The sequence below is a fragment of the Sarcophilus harrisii genome, chromosome 1, assembly GCF_902635505.1.
Source record: "Sarcophilus harrisii chromosome 1, mSarHar1.11, whole genome shotgun sequence".
NCBI lineage: Eukaryota > Metazoa > Chordata > Mammalia > Dasyuromorphia > Dasyuridae > Sarcophilus > Sarcophilus harrisii.
This window is the reverse complement of record NC_045426.1, coordinates 246,333,560-246,346,480: the sequence shown is the minus strand read 5'-3', so window position 1 is coordinate 246,346,480 and position 12,921 is coordinate 246,333,560. Positions and strand designations below refer to the sequence as shown.

Sequence of the window (12,921 nt, the reverse complement as noted above, 5' to 3'; positions counted from 1 at the left end):
TTGTTCAAAGAGCAGGAAATGCTTCACAATGTCTCTTCAGAAAGCAGTTACATGGCAATCCTTTTAAACTCCAAGGAAACCCTTTCTTCCCCAGAATTTTTCTATAGGGTATAGTTCTTTGTTAAGAAATGCATAAAACAAAAAACAAAAGACAATCTACTGCATAGTGAGATGAAAGACTTGACTTAAAATTGACCTAAATTGTTTATTTTTTAAAGGAAAAATTATAAAAATAATTTTTATCTAGCATAGTAGAAAATATTTGCTTTTATCTTTAAAGATTGATTTTTTTTTTTTTTGCAGAATATTATAATTATCCATCTTATGACCTTTCAGATCTAAAAATCTGTCATTTATTCTATTCCAAAAATTCTGTGGGGTAGAATTAAATCATGTTGCATGTTTGAAATCCAACATTTAAAAATGCTGATAATTGTCCTCAATCTTTGTGGTGCTTTATGCTTTTTCCCCTTGCATGTTTTAATACTCTTCTGTTTCTTGATCCTCACAGTAATTCTGTTATGTAGGATTAGGCAGGTGATATTTTCCTAATTTTGTAGATAAGAAATTGAACTTATTTAAGTTTCTTTAACTTCTTCAGGAGACTGAAATCTATAGTATTACACTGTCAAAGAGCAATAAGGTTTTATATTCTTTATATATACTATGCCATAAATATCAATTCACAAGTATTCATTAAATGTATCAAGCATTTTGTTAAATGCTGAAGATTAAAGTACTAAAAATGAAACAATTCATATAATGAACTTGTATTCTCATGGGAAAGACAAATATATATAAAAACATACAGCATATAAACTATATATATATATATATATATATATATACACACACACACACACACACACACAAGTTAGTTAAACATAGTGTTGTTTGAGAGAAGAGAGCACTGAAATAATGAGAAGAGATTTCATGCACAGGATATGCCTGAACAACATTTTTAAAGAAGTGAGAGATTTTTCAAAATGAAGGTAAAGAAGGAGTACATTTTAAGCATTTAAAATGGCCAATGCAAAAGGCATGGGTACAAGACGGAGAGTCAGGTGTGAGGTATAGAGAAAAAGCCAATTTGGATCAATTGATGGAATTATTGATGGAAGCTAGAAAGATAGATTGGGGTCAGATTATAAAGAATTTTAAAAATTAAACAATACAAAGATCATCCTTGATTCCAGAGGACTAAGAATAAAACAAATGATCCATATTCTGATAGAAAGATGATAGATTTAGGGTGCAGAATGAAAAATAATATGATTTGCTTCCCTGACTATGCATATTTAGTAGAAGTAATTTGTTTTTTCTCTCTGATTTTCTCCTAATTAGATGGCGGATGGGAAAAACAAAAAAAGTAATTTTTACCAATTAAAAACAATTAAAAATAGAGAGGTATAATGTTGCATACACTTTCAGATGATATGTCTACATTAATTTTATTTAATTGTTTTACTTTGTTGCAAGAGAACTCTTTAGGAGTGCAGATACTCTATAAATGCAATGTGAAAACAAACACATCAAGAAAACTGTTTTTAAAAACTAAACAGAGGAGTTTATATTTTATCTTTGAGAAAAGAAGGAAGATTACTTTAGTAATTGTTGGAATCCTTACAAAGTGTAAAGTCATTAGAGTTGATAGAAACAATAATTATCTAATTTAGCATGGTTCAGTATGATTGATCTGATCCTACGAGGAGATATTATGGGCCAGAACTTGAAACAAGGTACTAAGTAGAATTGATAAAAAACAATGCTTGTGTTCACACCTTTAGAGAACTCATATAAGCAAGAAGCTCTTAGGGCCAGAGAGCACTCTGGGAGGAAATCCATAATCCCACTCTCAGATCCCACAATCCCACTCTTGGAGAAGGAGCATAAATAGAGCTTCAGTGAGTCAGTCAAGTTAATTCAGCTGAAAAGATTGAGAGAGGAGCGTCAAGTGAATTCAGAGAGAAGCCTTCTCCTCCTCTCTGTCTCAATTATATTTGAGATTTTAGTTTTTATTATTACATATAAGCCTTAAGTCTTCTAGATATAATGGAATACCATTTGTAGTCATCAAATCTAATATTATCTTACTCTTTTTTTCTTAAGAAATTATTTCCATTAATAAATATTTAGAAATAGCAATAGTTTTTTGGGCAGTTTGGTGATACAATGGATAGACTGCCAATTTCAGCCTCAGACAGTTACTAGCTGTATGATCCTGGGAAGTCATTTAATCCCATTTGCCTCAGTTTCTGGAGGCAATGAGCTGGAGAAAGAAATGACAAACCACTTCACTATTCAAGAAAACCCTCCAAAAGAGGTCATGAAGAATTGAACGTGTCCAAAAATGATTAAATAACAAAAAAGATTCATCTTAAGGAGTTTAGAATTTTACATTTAATATCATTCAAATTGCAGCTAAAAGTAACTAATTTGGTATTAATTTAAGAGTAGTTAGATAGATCAATGAAACAGACTAGACAAGAGAGATCCAGAGTCAATAGCACTCAATAACCTAGGATTTGATAAAATAGAAAACACATGGGAGAAAAAGAAGTCAGGGGAAAAACTTCTCATTTGATAAAAACCACTGGCAAATCTGGAAAGCCATCTGACAAAATTGGACTTAGTTCATATTACATATATTCTCTTGGATGTGTGTGTATGTGCGTGTATAAAGAGAGACAAATAGCCATTTCCCAATAGTTAACTGATTAAAAGATATGAACAGTTCTCAAAAGAACTACAAAATATTCACAGCTACTTGAAAGAATGTTCCAAACCATTAATAATTGTGGATTTCTTTTTTAAAATAATAATAATGTTTCTCTCTGGGAGCAGGTTTCCTGCCCTCTCTGGGGAGGTTTTCTGGAGGCAGCCTTAGTTTCAGTTAAAATCACCCAAATTCAGCCAAGTGTTAAAAGTTCAGATCTTTTATTGCTTCCTCCAAAATAGCCCGGTTGGTTTTTCTTAGAGGCCTTTCTTTCTGCTTGGTTCCAAGAGCTCTTGCAGTTGTCCTTTGTCTCTGCTTTCTTCAGCCTCCAGCCAGCACAAAGGTGGAAGATGGAATGAATCTCTCTTGCCTGAGAGAGGGCTTCTGGCTCTCAATCTCCCAGAGTGCTGAATCTGGTTGAGCCTCAGAGAGAGTGCTTCTCCTCAACTGAACTGGCACTCCTTTCTCAATCTTTTCAGCTGAACTCTCAACTGAGCCTCTGTCCATATGATCATCTAAAGGTTGACTCCTCCCCTCTGAGGGAGGGATTAAGGGAGGTGTGAATTCACAAAGTTACAAAGTTAACTTTTGTGAATCTCCCATACTTGTGAACTCCAATGAGTACTTAAATACTTCTTGCTTATATGAACTCTCTAAAGGTGTGAACACAACCATTGTTTCTAGCACTTAGTACCTTGTTTCTTCTGGCCCATAACATCTCCTTCTAAGATCATATCAATCATACTGAGCCATGCTAAATTAGATAATTATTGTCTCTATCAATTCTAATGACTTAGCATTTTGTAAGGATTCCAACAAATAATAATAAAAAAAATTAGAATTGAAACAACCCTGAGGTTTCACCTTATATCCTGTATTTTGGCAAAAATGACCTCCCAAAATGACAGTAGTCAATGTCTGAGGGGTTATAAAGGAATAGGCACACTAATACTTTATTGATGAACCTGTGAAATTTTGGAAAGCAATTGGAAATTATGCTAAAAAAGTTGATAAAATGGCTATGCCTTTTGAACCAGAGACTTCATTAGTAAACTTATACTCCAAGGAAGTCATCAATAAGAAGAAAGGTCCTATATCTTCCGAAATATTTATGGCAGCACTTCTTGTGATAGCTAAAAATAGGAAACAAAATAGATGCCCATCAATTAGGGAATTGCCAGACAAATTGTAGTACACAAGGATAATGTAATATTACTCTGCTGAAAGAAATGATGTGTGATGTTTCAGAGAAACATGAAAAGATTTATATGAATTGATGAAGGGCAAAGTAAACAGTCAAGAAAATAATATGCACTATAATAACACAATGGAAAGAACAGCTATATGCCAAAAAATCAAAAATAAATGTAACAAGAATATAAAGATGAAGCAGGATTCAAATAAAGAGATTTGAAAAGACACTTCCAACCTACCCCTTTGTGGAGGTGGGAGTTACATAGATGTTACATATCATACATGTTTTTGTATTTTTTCAAAATATTGACAATTGTTCCTCCCTAAAAATATTATTTGTCATATGTGATGTCTCTCTGGGAGGGACCTTGGAATAATAATGGTGACTTAAATTAAAAAAAAAAAAAAAAAGGTTAAATTTATTTTAAAAACAAATTAAGGTTAAAATTATTCTTTTTGAATTTTAAAATTATTCTCTTTGTAGAAATATAGATTAGCTTGGCATATAATGTTACTTTTTAATAAAAAATAAAAATTTTTATTCTTAACTCAGAAGCCTTTAAAGAATATTTTCAAAGAGCAGAACATTGTTTTATAAATATTTAATATAATTTAAAATAATATGTTAACTATGCTATTTCATGCTGATTTTTTAAAAAGTCATATAAAAATTCTAAATATCACTTTTAACACTATCTGTGCTTCTGAACTTCTGTATATTTAAAAAGTGTTTCAATTATCCTCTTTTGGTGAGCATCTCTATTGCTATTCCTTCTTTTGGTCTCCCATTAACTGAGAAAGAAAACAATCAATCCACAAATCCATAAAGTGGATATATGAAAAAATATTTCTCTCAGCACCCTCAATCCATCTGTCTAGAAATGGGTAATATGCTTCATTATAGATCTGATGGAAATATGGTCAATTATTACATTGATTAGAGTTATTAAATCTTTCACACTGACTTTTCTTTACAATGTTTGTGTCCTTATATAAACTGTTCTCCCCAATTCTGCTCATTTTCCTCTGGATTATTTCATACTACTAAGGATTTGCTGAAATTTTCTCAATATACATTTTATTACATTCACATACAATACTTGGCTCAGCCATTCTCCAAATGTTTGTGGGCATTTAGATTCTAACTCTTGACTTTTTCTTCTCCTTTAATGAGGAAATTTATTTTGTTTATAGCTATTTGCATCCTGTAATTATTCAACTTTTAATCCTCCCCAATCCCTATTTTTCTACCTATTGATTTTTATGTATTTCTTTTCCTAATTTTGTGTTTGTGTGTGGGGGTGGGGTGAGAGGCATGGAGGGAAGGAGGGGGAGAGAGATTGGTTTACTCTTTTGACCTTAAGGAATATTAGAAGATAGAAGAAAATTTTAATATCTTAAATAAATTAATATTTTAAACATATTCCCCAAAAATATATTTTAAGGATATAAGCTTCCTTTTTTTAATCCTTTGAAAACAAGATAGATAATTTAGTAATTGTGCATGGTTTTTTCCTGCAGTAATTGATGTTTTGCTATCAATTAAGACATAATGGAAACGACAATATTTGTATTCAGTTTGACTTTTTCATTTTGGCATAAAAATAGGTCAACCATAGTGATGGGTCTGGAATCAAAAGATCTCATTCAAGTCCTAGATTTTCTGTTTATTATTTGTATTACTTTGGGTATTGTACTTAGTTTCTTTGTGTCTGATTTTCCTCACTTTTAAAGTGAAAAGGGTAGAAGTGGCATAAATAAGGCATACTATAATATGGGCTCTTAGGCTCAGAACAATTATATTTTCCCCTCAGGGTCCTAGAGTACCCTGTGTCTCTTCTCTTTTTCCTTTGGTTTGAATTTCAGTCAGCTCTGTTCTTCCCTTTTTCCTTCATTCCCCTCTTTCCCCCCCACTTCCCACAATTAGGCAGTACTTCCTGCCCCAGTTCCATTTAACCACATAAAATCAATTAGCTTTTCCAAAGGGATATTTTATTTGATGATACAGAAAGAACAAAATTGTAGACATTTTCCCCTTTGCCTCAAGGGCAAACTCTCCTATACCACTTCAGTGTCTGAGTGAAGTAGAATCAACTCAATTTCTGCATAACATTGGCTCTACTAAGTTCATGTCCAGGTGCAACATGATTACTGGGCAAATACTCATTCATAGCTTCCATTGGTCTCTGTGCAGAAAAGTCACTTTTTAGTTTTCAGGGCATGACTTCTGGCCTGGCTACAAATCATAGCTTGGACAGGACATTGAAGCACTGTCTGACTGAAAAACTAGGATGCCAAGGAATGCTTTCCAAACTCACAAGGTTGTAGAGGCTTGGTTGCCTTTGCTTAAAAAAGAAAAAAACAAATATAAGGGCCAAGGACCTTGTGAACCATGTGGTTTCTTGAACCATGGGGTTCAGAAAAGTTTCACAGCTTCTCCCCTTACAATATAGTCTCTCAATTAATTCTGATGCTAGGGGTAAAATAGTTAAATCATCAGGAACAGAGCAACAGAAAGGATTGAAGCAAGACATATTAGAAGCAGACTATCTTTTGAATTCCTTTACAACAAACCAAAAAGTCTCCCATTAAATGGGAGTTTAGCCATTCAAAACGATTATAGAAAGTCTACCCATGTTCTACAATGCTTCAAGTCATTTCCCTTACCTGTCATTACACCTTTCTCAGAAGCAGGTTCTCATCTTTTTGAAGTTTCATCAGCCAATCAACTGATTGCATAACAATCAGTGACAGGAAGCTTAGTTGTGCTGGGGATAAGTTATCTCTAAAATGAGATACAACTCTAAATAATATGATCCTGAATTTATAGAATTAATGAATTTGGATTATTTGAAGTGTGTTTAATCCAGGTAAGAAAGTTTAATTCTTACTTGAACTAAACTCAGAAGAAAATTTGATTTATTAGTGTTAATTAAGCTTTGAAGATTGTTATTTGCTCAAAGATGGGATTTGTGTTGATTATGTTGATTTTCTGTGTACCAATTCAATCCATCAATTTCCTTATGGACTTTTTTTAAAAATTAGATTACAGTCAAATATTTTATTAACACAATTAATAGGAAACAATGAGGAAAACTGATACATCAAATATTTAATAATATTCAATAATAATAATAATAACAAATAATATGATTAAGGAAGATGCTGAAAATTTTGTGGCAAATGAAAATTTCCAAGAGATATAATTTCTGGGTAATTAATAATCAATTTGTTAATTGTGGCTATCATAATCAGTTATTAATAGAAGAGAAAAGTAATTATTTCTCTTGATTTCATGGCTAAAGGAAAGAAGATATAAGAAATTAGATTAGACACACTATAACTTTGGTATAGTGGGCATGTATTGATTCTTAGATTATAAATCAAAACACCCATTGGTGGCTTAGAGGAAATTAGCTTATATAATGTTGAGCAAGTCATTTAACTTCTTTGTGCCTCAGTTTCTTCATTTGTAAAATGAGGGACAGGGACTAGATAATTTATAAGACTCTTTCAAGTTCTAAAATTCTGTGGTTCAAAACTCAATGCATGATTTTTTTTGGATACATATCAAGAGCTGATTTGGCTAGGATATCCTACTTTGCTTATAAAAGAAGTGAGGCTTTATTGTGTAGAATAATGAATTATATAAAACACAACAGTTTGTATCCCAAAGAAATCCTAAAAGAAGGAAAAGGACTCACATGTACAAAAATATTGGTAGCAGCCCTTTTTTGGCAAGGACCTGGAAATTGAGTGGATGTGTATCAGTTGGGGAATGGCTGAATAAGTTATGGTATATGAATATAATAGAATATTATTGTTCTATAAGAAGTGATAAGCAGGCTGATTCCACAAAAGCATGGAGAGATTTACATGAACTGATGCTGAGTGAAGTGAGAAGAACTAAGAGAACATTGTATACAATAACAAGATTATGTGATCAATTGTGATGGACTTGGCTCATCTCAAAAATGTAGTGATCAAAGCAATTCCAAGAAATTTGAGATGGAAAATGCCAATCTCCATCTGAGGGAGAAACTATAGAGACTAAATAGGGATCACAGAATAGTATTTTCAGTCTTTGTTTCTCATTTTTTTCCCTTTTTATTATATTTTTTCTTGCACAATATGACAAATATAGAAATGTTTAAAACAATTGCACATGTATAATAAAAACACCATAACAGTTTTAATCTGTAGAAAAAGTCAAGAAGTAAATGTAACCTGCAATTACAAACTGCTAGAATTGAGAGAAACGTTAAAGTTTTCAAAATCATTTTCCTATTTGGTTCTCATAGGTACTACAAGTATTATTTCCCCCCATTTCACTGAGAAGCAAACTAAGATTAAATGATTTGTCTGTAGTCACACAGTTGTAAGATGTTAGAAACTGAATCCATTTGTGTTCCTGATCCCAAGTGTAGACTTCTCCACATTATGTCAGGCTGCCTGCTTAAAAAGATGCTTAACACCTTTCAACAAAAACAGATTATATGCATTTTACTACACACTTCAGGATTTTGCTTGAAAAAGACTGGAGTCAGTTTAATTGAAACTGACTCAATTTTCACAGGATTCTTTGGAGGGAAAGTTCTTCGTTAAGACCTTTCTGTGACATATAAATGTGATATGTTAGTTAAACAGCATTTGGTGATGGTTGGTACTGCCTCTAACAAATAACTATGTGACTGGGCAAGTCACTTAATCTCTCAGCACTTTATACATCTCTTAAGGAAAAAGAGCCATAGGTAAAAAAAAAAATACTTATTGCAGCTCTTTTTGTGGTCCTCCCCTCGCCCTTCCTCCTTTCCTCCCTCTCTCCCCTCCTTCCTTCCTTACTTCCTCCCTCCCTTTCTTCCTTCCTTCCTCCTTTTCTTCCTTCCTCCTTTTCTTCCTTCCTTCCTTCCTTCCTTCCTTCCTTCCTTCCTTCCTTCCTTCCTTTCTACAATATGACTTATTTGGAAATGTTTTACATGACTTCATATGTATAATTGATATCTATATTTCATGCTTCTCAAAGGGTGGCAGAGAGGCTGGAGAGAAAGAGAAAATTTGAACCTCAAAATTTTTAAAAGGAATGTTAAAATAATATAATTTTTATTAAAAAAGAGTGTAAAGCATAGTGAAGATACCAACCTATATTGGTAAATAAAGGTGCCTCATCTAGGAGTATGTTCTATGTGTGACAGCATAGGTCAATGCTTTTCTTTATCCCCATGCTTATTCTGAAGGGAATTTCCTTGTATCTGCTCTCTGTACCCCTAGGTTCAATATCTAGTACCACAGGTTTCAATCTTACTTTATCAGAAACAACAACAAAAAATAAAGCATTGCTTTATGCTGAATAATAAAATATCTATTTAATAGGTTCACATAATTTTAAAAAGCTTCAGTTGCTGTACTATACATTTGCTAATTTGTAAAATTGATGGTTTTTTTTAAAATATTGATTTCCACTGTGAAGAAATGAGAGCTTTTTTTGTTTGAATAGAAAAGTTGTCATTGTGTATAAACCTGTATAAACTTGCCTTTCTGGTTTATAATGTCATGTTAATCTCTGAAGGTGTTATTACTTGTTAGAAAAATTTTCTGTTCCCTGTTGAAAACTTTATTATGGTATTTTCAAATAAATTTCTATTTGGAATCCTCTCAGATTATAAAACACTAATTTATAATCTGCTATGTGATTTATAAGTCTGCTATGTATAAAATATAGATTACTTATAAATAAATGTGATAATGCTTTTTGAGAGTCTGCTGAGATTCTGTAGTATTATCTATTCTATACTATACAATAAAAGACTGTTCTGAGTCTTTTCTCCTTATCAGATTACTATATTGAAGAATTTTAATCAAATTCATAATTCTTATTTTTTTAAAGATAATATTAATTCTAGAAAGTTTGAAGCTTCTTTTATTTGAAAGTATTACTTTTACTCTTACTTTCCTTCCTTCCCCTTTCCCTACTTTACATGTTTTAGTCTTAGCCTTTATTCCTTTAGAGGATAGAAAGTCATGTATCCATCAGTTTGATTGCAGAATAAAAATTAGGTAGATTTGTAAATTTGATTTAAATAATGAGTTGAGATGGCATGATAAATATTTTTATGAAAACCTTACATTTCTGTATCGTGCAATTTTTAGTTATGAAATACTTCTCCTTTATACTATCTCTAAAGGAGTATTGATTTTCTTAGAATTAAATGTCCTTGAAACTAAAACATAGTTTTAATAAAAGAAAACATAAAAATTGATTATCATTGAATATACTGATATAAATATTATCAGCAGAAATTATTTCATCAATCTTATTCATTATATGAATGTTTATTTGGGAATAAAAGGGAAATTTACAGAAGAGATTGTAATAGAGTTAGTAATAATTTGTTTGCTACCATGTTTTTTGGAACCATGTTTCTTTATTTGTTGTACAATTTTTGTTTTGATTTAGAACAGAAAAATTTATTTTCCCTGTGATTTTTATTTCTGTCCTATCCTGTCTTAAACTTTCTCTTCATTAAAAAGTGAAGTGAAAGTAATAACATTGTAATTGTGGGGCTGGGAATTATTGGACAAAAATGGGTATTTATGCCCCTCCTTTTCAAAAGTACATGAAAAAAATCAGTACAAAGAAGGTAAACTTGTAAATCAATTTCTCCAAAAGATTGAAAAATTGGAGGCTCTAGGCTCAACTAAATGTAACCCAAGTCTTTAACCTAGTTTGTTTATTTGTCCTGTAGTCAGTTTCAAAGGTATTAGGAGTAAAGCCTTCATATAGCAGTGAGTGATAGCCATATATAGGCAAAAGTAGGATTATACTTAATATTTCACATTAAGGCAGCATGAATACTGGATTTTTAGTTGGAGAACTTTATTTGAAGCCCCATTCTATTTCCTGCTATCCTGGACAAATCACATCACCTTTGGTCTTCAGTTCACTCATTTATAAAATGAATGGGCTATACAAGATGAGAGGTTCTTAATTTTTTTATGAATCATGTACTTCTTCAGCAGCAAGTTTAGAATGGTATTTTTAAATACTTAAAATGTAGATTACAGAGTAAACCAATTATTTTGAAATACAATATATATATATATTTTTCTGTTCAAGTTCATGGACTCCATCTGACTCTTGCAACTTCATTTGGGGTTTTCTTGATCTTTAACAAGAGTCCTGGGATGATTTGACATTTTTTTTTGGCCAACTTATTTTATAGATGAAAATTGAGGAAAAGGGCTTTAAGTGACTTGCCCAGGGTCACACAGCTAATAAGTGTCTGAAGCCAAATCTGAACTCAGGAAGATGTCTTCTTGCCTTCAGGTTTAGTATATTATCCATTGTACTACCTGACAATTCCTGAAATACATGAATTCTGGTTAAAAATTTCTACACTAGGTGACTAAGTTTCTTTTTGTTCTAAATCTTTAAATCTTATGATTGGAACGTACAAAATAACTAATATTCTTGGCATCCCCCAGGCTACTTAGTTTCTGTCTTTTCCCTTTTGAAATTTGTACCTTTGGGAGGAAAAAAAAAATAGAATCAAAAGGCAAGTGAAGAAGAGTCAGTAATATTTCCTTGACCCTCATACCTAAGGAACATGGAACTTTTCCATTTGACTTACAGCTAAAACTTTATATATGTGTCTCCCTTTAGAATACTGTTTCCTTGAAAGCAGGGATGGCTTCATTTTCCTACTGGTAAACCCTAGTGCTTAGCAGAGTGTGTTGCACATAGTAAACACTTAATAAATGCTTCATTCACATGCAAAATAGCATATGCAATATGATCTTGAATTCTGTAGGCACAACTGTTAATGAAACTGCCGGAGTTTATCATGAACACTAAAGAACTTTCAAGAAACACTGTTGTATTCTATCAAATAATCTATTGGAGAGCTTGGAAAGAGTGGGAAATATATAATAAACTCTTTAGTCTTATTTATCTAAATTTAATTTATCTAAATTACTTATTTGTTATGTAAAATATCTTTATTTATCTAAGACAAGAAGAAGCCTAGTAGGTTAATAATCTGATTTGATGAATTGACAGCAGGGAATACTAATTCTTAATTCCTAATTCATTTAGTACCTCTTCTGCTTCTGTCCTCATGCTATAGAGGGGTAGAACAACATCATTCTCCATGATGCTCTGAGATGTATTCAACAGTTTCCTTTTTGCTGCTGCAGACTAGGATTCCTAACCCACTGGCCTACTTCTGCCCTTATTCTGTCATTCTGAGGCAACAACAAACAGAACTCTACTCTTCCTTTTACCTTTAGCACATGCAGCAAATATGAGGATCCAGGAAAGAGAGAAACTTACTGTGTTTGGGAAATTACTGTAGAAGGGTGCTGTGCTGTAAGTAGGACAACATGGAACTGAGGAATGAAGGAAAATGGAGAGTAACATCAGCATGTGGAGGGAAGGGCAGAGATCCAAAGGAAAAGGGATTAGCATAGAGCTGAGACCAGAGTTACATCCTCCTAAATCACTTGGAGTAGAGACTGAGGTTAAGGAATGTGATTTTTTTCATTATGGGATGAAGTTTATATAGCTCAGAGATCTAGCCCCCAAGGAAATCTCCATCCAAAAGCTTAAGAAGTAAGCAACAGAAGAATATGATGGGGAAAAATAGACCAAAATGACCAGAACTCTAAGGATTTAAAATCTTGTACATATACACCAACAAGGAAGATATTATTAACAATAGGGAAGATGCCTTCCAGTTCACCTAAAAGAGACCAGACATCCAAAAACTAAATATTTCAAGACAAAGAAAAATAAATCAACACCTGGTGATTTCCTCTGACTTCCCAAAAGAATATGGAATCACAGAATATTTGCTTTAATGATTTAAGAGAAAATAAGAATTATGAAATCAGATTTTATGTCCTGTACAGCAGAAATAATTAGCAGAGTAAGCAAAAAAAAAAAAAAAAAAAATTGACTCCATGATGACAAAACTCATATTTAAGAGGGCCAATAAAGAAGGCCAATCTTAGTA

The 12,921-nt window shown here is 32.3% G+C and overlaps 1 protein-coding gene across 1 annotated transcript in view; it reads left to right on the top strand.

Annotated features, from left to right (window-relative positions):
- EPB41L4A (erythrocyte membrane protein band 4.1 like 4A) overlaps positions 1-12,921 on the top strand; it is a 168,324-nt gene that overhangs the window by 33,610 nt on the left and 121,793 nt on the right. The window lies entirely within an intron of this gene.